A 7,073-nucleotide genomic window follows, 5' to 3' on the forward strand; every position below is an offset into this window, starting at 1 on the left:
GAGGAGTATGACTAAGCTCCGGAGGTAGTACGAGCCCTGGCCGCGAGTTGGTGCCGAGTGAGTCATGCCTATTTTGTTTTTCTCCCTTCCCTGCGCAAAGAGAGAGTAGTGTAGGGCCCCGCGGGAGCGTGCTGGACTGTTGCCATTAACTATTATGATGTTTTCGCTATTTCTGTGCTGTGTTTCGGTGCCGCATGCTCGCGTGTAGGAATTACTTAGCTTGGGGGGGGGGCTTGCCGCAGTCTTCGCTTCCTGAGGCTGAGGCCTCGTCGCGCGCTTTATGTCCTGCAAGGATTAGTCAGGAGAGGTAACTTCCGGTATTGGTTGCGAGGGCGACCGACTCAAGTCCTGTGTTCGTGTCGTGATGCCCGTGGGGCACGGACCGGGGAGGAGTGCTCCTGTAGTGGACTTGGATAGGGAAGCCTCACAAGACTGGGTCAGAAAACACTCGCGAGGGCACCCGCGTAGCCCCCTCGTGAGACTTGCTCGAGAGAAAATGAGTCAAGTAGACGAAAAAGACAGAGAGTCACAAGTCAAGGACATCAACAATGCTGAAAGCAACTCCAATAAAACTCCAAATAGGGACGAACAAGCCAACTGCAGAAAGCAAATGAAAAGCCGCGTCCGACACCTAATCTAGTCTTCCACGTCTTCTCACCAGCGCGGAGCTAAGTGCTGCCACTTGGCGTGGCCGGGAGCCCCCGAGGCCCGAGGGGGCTCTCCAGAGACTTCGGTGCGTGTACAACCCCAACTCATTATTACATGAGAGTGTCATGGGCGGCGAGATTCACAGGCATTGGCCTTCTTCACAGGCTCCGGGCCTTCCTCGGGGAGATGAGCTTCACAGGCAGTGGCCTTCTTCATAGGTGTCGTGCCTTTCTTGGTTCGTCTAGCTTCATAGGCATCGGGCCTTCTTTACAGGCGATGGGCCTTTCTTCAGCGGTAGAACTTCCGGTGGTGCTGGATGTTCCACGCGTTCGGACGGGCACCCCCTCCCTGGTCTCCAAGCGTGCGGCGCCAGGCATAGAGACATGAAAAACCTTGAACGGGCCCTCCCACATGGGCGAGAGCTTGTTCAGCCCCTCCCTGGAGAGCACCCGTCTGAGCACGAGGTCACCTACCTCGAGGGTCCTGGGGCGGATGCTGCGGCAGTGGTACCACCGCAGTGCTTGTTGATATCTCGCAGCCCGAAGAGCAGCCTCCCGACGATGTTCCTTCCCAAGCACGAGGTCCACCCCCCATGTGGCGTCCTGCTGTGCTTTGTCGAAAGCCAGGACCCACGCGGAGCGATGCTTGACCACGTGAGGAATGACCGCCTCGGCACCATAGATGAGGAAGAACGGGGTTTCGCCAGTCGACTTGGTAGCGGTGGTGCGGATGGACCATAGCACGGACTGAAGCTCGTCGTGCCAGCCCCTGCCGCAGGACTCCAGCTTCTTTTTGAAGGTCCGAGTTTTGAGGCCTTTCCGGTCCTCCGTGTTGGCGCGTTCAGCTTGGCCGTTGCTCCGAGGGTGTGCCACCGAAACGTAGCATATCTGCATTCCAAGGTTAGCACAATATGTTTTGAAGAGATTGCTGGTGAACTGCGAACCGTTGTTGGTGATGATGCGATTAGGTACCCCAAACCGGCTCACGAGGCCCCTGATGAACTTGACTGCTGAGCCAGCCGGGGTGGTGCGGACAGCTTCCACTTCTGCCCACTTGGTGAACTTGTCAATGGCAATGTAGAGGTAGCGGTAGCCCCCTAGAGCCCGATGAAATGGGCCAAGGATGTCCAGTCCCCATACAGCGAATGGCCACGAGAGGGGAATGGTCTGAAGTCCCTGAGCTGGCTGATGAATCTGCTTCGCGTGGAATTGACAGGCTTCGCAAGCCTTCACCAGCTCGACTGCGTCATTGAGTGCTGTTGGCCAATAGAACCCGCTGCGAAACGCCTGGCCGACGAGTGTGCGTGAAGACGAGTGGTTGCCGCAGTCTCCACCGTGAATGTCTGCCAGTAACTCTTTACCTTGCTCCCTGGAGATGCAACGTAGGGTCACATCATTCGGCCACTTCCGATAGAGCTCTCCGTCCGTGATGCAGTAGGTCGTGGCCTGCCGCGCCACGCGTTCCGCGTCCTCCTCCTTTTTCGGCAGAATCCCTCGCACCAAGTAATCCTTGAACTCCATGGTCCTACATCCCTCCTGAGGTTCCAGCGCCATGAGTAGGCGTGCCCCTGAGGTCGGGCCACAGGCCGGGGCTCCCGAGGCAGGCGGTTGAGGGAGCTCCTCCCAAGGCTATGATGTGCTTGATAGTGATGGCACCGTTGAAGGTTTGAAGAGTCGTTCCTCGAAGACGCCAGGGTCCTGAGGCAACCGCCTGGACGCCCTCCTGGTGATGTCATCAGCCTCCTGATTGGTGCCACGAGGCACATGTTGTAACTCGAGCCCCCAAGACTGTTTCTCCATCCTGCAGACCTCCGCGAGATATGCTTCCATGTGTTCGTCCTTCGGCTCGTACACCTTGTTGGAGAAATTGACGAGGAGTTGTCAATCTCCCTTGATGATGAGGCGCTTTACCCCCAAGGCGGCTGCAGCTTTCGAGCCCGCTATCAGACCCTCGTATTCTACTATGGTGTTGGAGATCTTCTCTCCATGCTGGAAGCTGAGTTGCACAACATAGTAGAGCTTGTCCTAAGTGGGGGATATGAGCACTGCGCCAGCCCCCACGCCATGTTGCGAGAACGCCTCGTCAAAGTACATGACCCAGCCATCCGGTGCTTCACTTCCCGGGGAAAGCGACCGGTCCTCGCCCGCTTTGAGCCCCGGTGCCTCCACCCATTCTACCATGAAGTCTGCAAGTGCGGCTCCCTTGATGACTCTCGTCATGCTGAATTCCAGCTGAAACACTTGCAACTCGATGTTCCGTTCAGCTACTCTTCCAGCTGAGTTGGGGCTCCTGAGTACCCTTTCCAAGGGGTATGCTAAGACGACCTTGATGGGATGGCCTTGAAAGTAGGTCGCAGCTAGCGTGAAGCCACTAACAGCGCAAGGAGGAGTTTTTGGGGCATGGGGTACCGCGCCCTTGCGTCCCGTAGCACCGTGCTGACGAAGTATACAGGATGCTCGACGAGGCTGAGAGTACTGTCGCAGCCTGCGTCTTCCGGAGGTTGAGGTGCCTCCTGAGACAAAGGAGCCCCCAGCGCTTGGTCGCCTGGTGAGGCCTCCTCCACTCCGGGTGCATCCCCCTGCTGAGGCTGATCCCCATCTGCTACGGTTGTGGTCTTCGCTAGGCCTTCTTAGCTTTGCTGCGCCTCAGCCGAGGCTGCACCTGGCACAACCTTGTCCCGGCGCTCCTCCCTAACCGCCACCAAGGCTGCGCTGGCGGAGTATGGTGTGGCTGCAAGGTAGAGCACCAAGGGCTCCCGAGGGCGCGGAGCTACCATCACCGGAGGGCTGGTAACGTACTTCTTGAGATCTTGGAATGCCTTGTCGGCCTCTTCCGTCCATTCAAACGGGCCCTTCTTCTTCATCAGCTTGAAGATGAAGCATCCCAACGCGGTTACTCTCCCGGTGAGCTTCTGCATTTCTCTAAGGGTCTTCGGTGGACTCATGTCTTCGACTGCTTTGACCTTCTCCAGGTTAGCCTCGATGCCCCTGTGGGATACGAGGAAGCCCAAAAGCATGCCGGAGGGAACTCCAAATACGCACTTCGCCGGGTTGAGTTGCAGATACACTACACGGAGGCTCGCGAAGGTTTCTTCCAGGTCCTGTATCAGGGTTTTCGCCTCCCGAGACTTCACCACAATGTCATCGATGTAAGCTTCGGCATTCCTCCCGAGCTGCCGGCCCAAGGCGATGTGCATCAGTCGCTGAAAGGTCGCGCATACGTTGCGCAACCCGAATGGCATGCAGGTATAGCATTATACTCCACACGGGGTCAGGAAGGCCGTTTTCTCCACATCTTCTACTGCCATCTTGATCTGGTGGTAGCCCGAGAAGGCATCCAGGAAGCACAATAGGTCACACTCGGCAGTAGAATCGACGATCTGGTCGATGTGAGGGAGCGGGAATTGATCCTGCGGGAAGGCCTTGTTGAGGTTGGTGAGGTCGACACACATGCATTCCTTTCCTCCCTTTTTTGGCACAACAACAGGGTTGGCCAGCCATTTAGGATAGCGAACCTTGCGAATGACGCATGCTGCCTCTAACTTGCGGGTTTCTTGGACGATGAAGGCATGCTTTTCAGTGGACTGTCGCCTTGCCTTCTGCTTCACGGGGCGCACATTGGGGCACACGTTGAGATGATGTTCAATCACATCCTTTGGTACCCCTGCCAGCTGACCAGGTTTCCACGCAAACACATCCTTGTTTGCGTGTAGGAACTTCACCAAGGCCTCCTCCTGCTCAGGATCGAGGTTGGTGCCTATGGTGAAGGTGGCGCCAGAGGATCAATCCTCGTCGACTAGTACCTGCCTGGTCTCCACCTTGTCTTGGGTGAATAGCTGCTTCTTCTTGGCCGGCGCAGCCCCCTTGGGCTCGAGGGTATCTGCACTGGCGGGTTGCGCTACCGCGGCCGTCTTGAAAGCGAGCTTGAGCGCCTGCAGTGCATCCCTTGTGTCTCCAGACACGGTAAGGACGCCGCTGCTCCCGGGCATCTTCATGAGGTTGTATGTCGGGTGTGTCGTTGCCATGAACTGGGCCAAGGCTGGGTAGCCGAGGATGGTGTTCTACGGGAGGCCGATGGGGGCGATGTCGAAGTCGACCAGCTCCGTCTGGAAGTTGTCGTGGGTGCCAAAGGTCACCGGGAGGCGGATCTGCCCCAGGGAGCCGGTGGAACTGCCTCCAACGCCCGAGAAGGGTCTGCTGGGCTGGAGCCGCTCTAGCGGCACGTGGAGGAGGCCAAAGGCTTCCATAGAGAGCATCTTGAGGCCGGTACCACCGTCGATGAGGGTCCTGGTGACGGCCACCTGGCAGATGGTGGGGGTGCATAGCATCGGGAGCGCCCCCAAACAGGCGGTGTTGGAGGGGTGATCTTCCGAGCTGAAGGTCAAATCAGCCTTGGGTGCCACCCATCCCGGGGGGCTTCATGGCGCTTGAGAACGGCGCCGATCTGGCGGATGAACGGCTTGATGTGGCGGCTCGAAGGTGGTGCATGTGATCCGCCCAGGATGGCTGCGACGACTGGGGGTGCCGGAGTAGCATGATGGGCGAGGAAGAGGTCGCGCAACTCCTCCCAGGAGGCCACAGAAGCCGCTGGCAAGTGGAGCAGCCACATGCATGGGACACCGATGAGGGCCATGGGCAGCCAGTTCGCCATGACGTTGTCGTCGCCTCCGGCCTTGAGGACGACTTCTTCATATGCCAGCAGGAAGGCCAGCGGGTCGGCCGCGCCGTCGTAGCGTGACGGCATGTCCAGCTTGAACTTGTTCGGCCACTGCACCTGTCGCAATGCGGGGGCCAGGGCTCGGAGCCCCCTGGTTTCCACGCCGGCGATGACCGGTGCAGCAGGCAGTGCATTGGCCGCCATGAGGGCAGAGCGCGGTGCTGATGGGGAACGGGTCGACGAAAAGGAGAGCTCCGGCGCACCCCTACCTAGCGCGCCAAATGTCGGTTGTTCGGTTCCGGCAGACCCTCAAGGTTCGAAATCTGGGGTGCGCACGAAGATCTTTCCCCTACCGATCTACGTCCTAACGTCTCACGAGATCTAAGCTAAAAACGACAAACTACACAAGGGACACAAGATTTATACTGGTTCGGGCCACCGTTGTGGTGTAATACCCTACTCCAGTGTGTGGTGTGCTGGATTGCTTTTGCGGCTAATGATGAATAGTACAAAGGGTAAACAGCCTCACGAGAGGTGTTCTTGAGCTGGTGCGATGAACTACTTGCGTGAGTTCGATCGCCTCTCTTTGTCGAGGGCTCTCTCGGATCTCATCCCCCTTACTACGTGGTGGCTAGTCCTATTTATAGAGGCCCTGGTCCTCTTCCCAAATATTGAGCGGGAAGGGCGCCAACAACGGCCATTTCGAAGGGGAACATCTAGTACAAGTTATCCTGACTAAAGTTGGTCTTCGGCTGCCAAAGGCACTGGTGATGACACCGTCTTAGGCTCCACAATGACCTCCATCCTGCCGCTCTGCTGGTCTTGGTCTCGTTGCACTGAAATGGCAACCTTTGCCTGATGCCTTGGTACTCCACGCCCGTGCTTGCCCCATTTGCACCAAAGAGGAAACAAGGACACTGCGCAGGCCGGCGCCCACCTGGCGCCCGCCTGGTCTCGATCGTCATGGCTTGCATCATGAGCACCTCGCGAGGTACCCTGCCTTGATCGCTTCGCCTCCTCGCGAGTCTGCCTGTCGAGGCCGTTCTTGAGGAAGCCTTGTGTCGTCTGCCCCGCGAGGCTTGGCCCCTCGTGAGGGTCTTGAGTCTTGTGCTGATGAATATGGACCGTACTAGGCCACCACTTGAGCCACGCCGCAGGCCGCAGGCAGGCGAGTCTGGGGACCCCCGTTCCCAGAACGCTGACAGTGGCTTAGGTGTCCTCTCGATTTGTCGGGGACGAGAGCGAGGTCCGTCCCGTCCGTCACCGCTCCTCCTCACTTCGACACGAGCCCTGGCCAGCGAGGCATGAGGTGCCATGTAGGCAGGCAGGCAGCTGAGGTGGCGCGGTGGTGGAGCCTCCACGAAGATCTGCATGCTGCCATGCAGGGTGTGTGCTGAGTTGGCCTGGAAGCCGCCTGTTTCCACGCAGGTTCCTGCCCACCTGGTTGGGCTGGCAGCTGCATGCGAACGGCGGTGGGGATTTGGTTTGGTGCGGGCTTGGTAGTGGCCCTGTTGTCGCCCTGGCAAGGGTCTTGCCGTGGCGCGCTGGCGTCCCCGGCAAGGATCTTGCCGGGGGTCTTGCGGGTTTCTTTGGTAAGGATCTTTACGAGGATTGTTGCTCTCTAATCCTTATCTGATCTTGAATACTCTTTGTCTTCACAAAGATCTGCATGCCACCATGGAGGTACCTCCCGAGTCCTGGCCCAACGTAGTTGATGGTGTTGGAGACCGTGCATTCAAGGGTGGCTCACTCCGTTGGTGTGGGAGAGC

Source organism: Triticum aestivum, chromosome 7B, assembly GCF_018294505.1.
Source record: "Triticum aestivum cultivar Chinese Spring chromosome 7B, IWGSC CS RefSeq v2.1, whole genome shotgun sequence".
NCBI lineage: Eukaryota > Viridiplantae > Streptophyta > Magnoliopsida > Poales > Poaceae > Triticum > Triticum aestivum.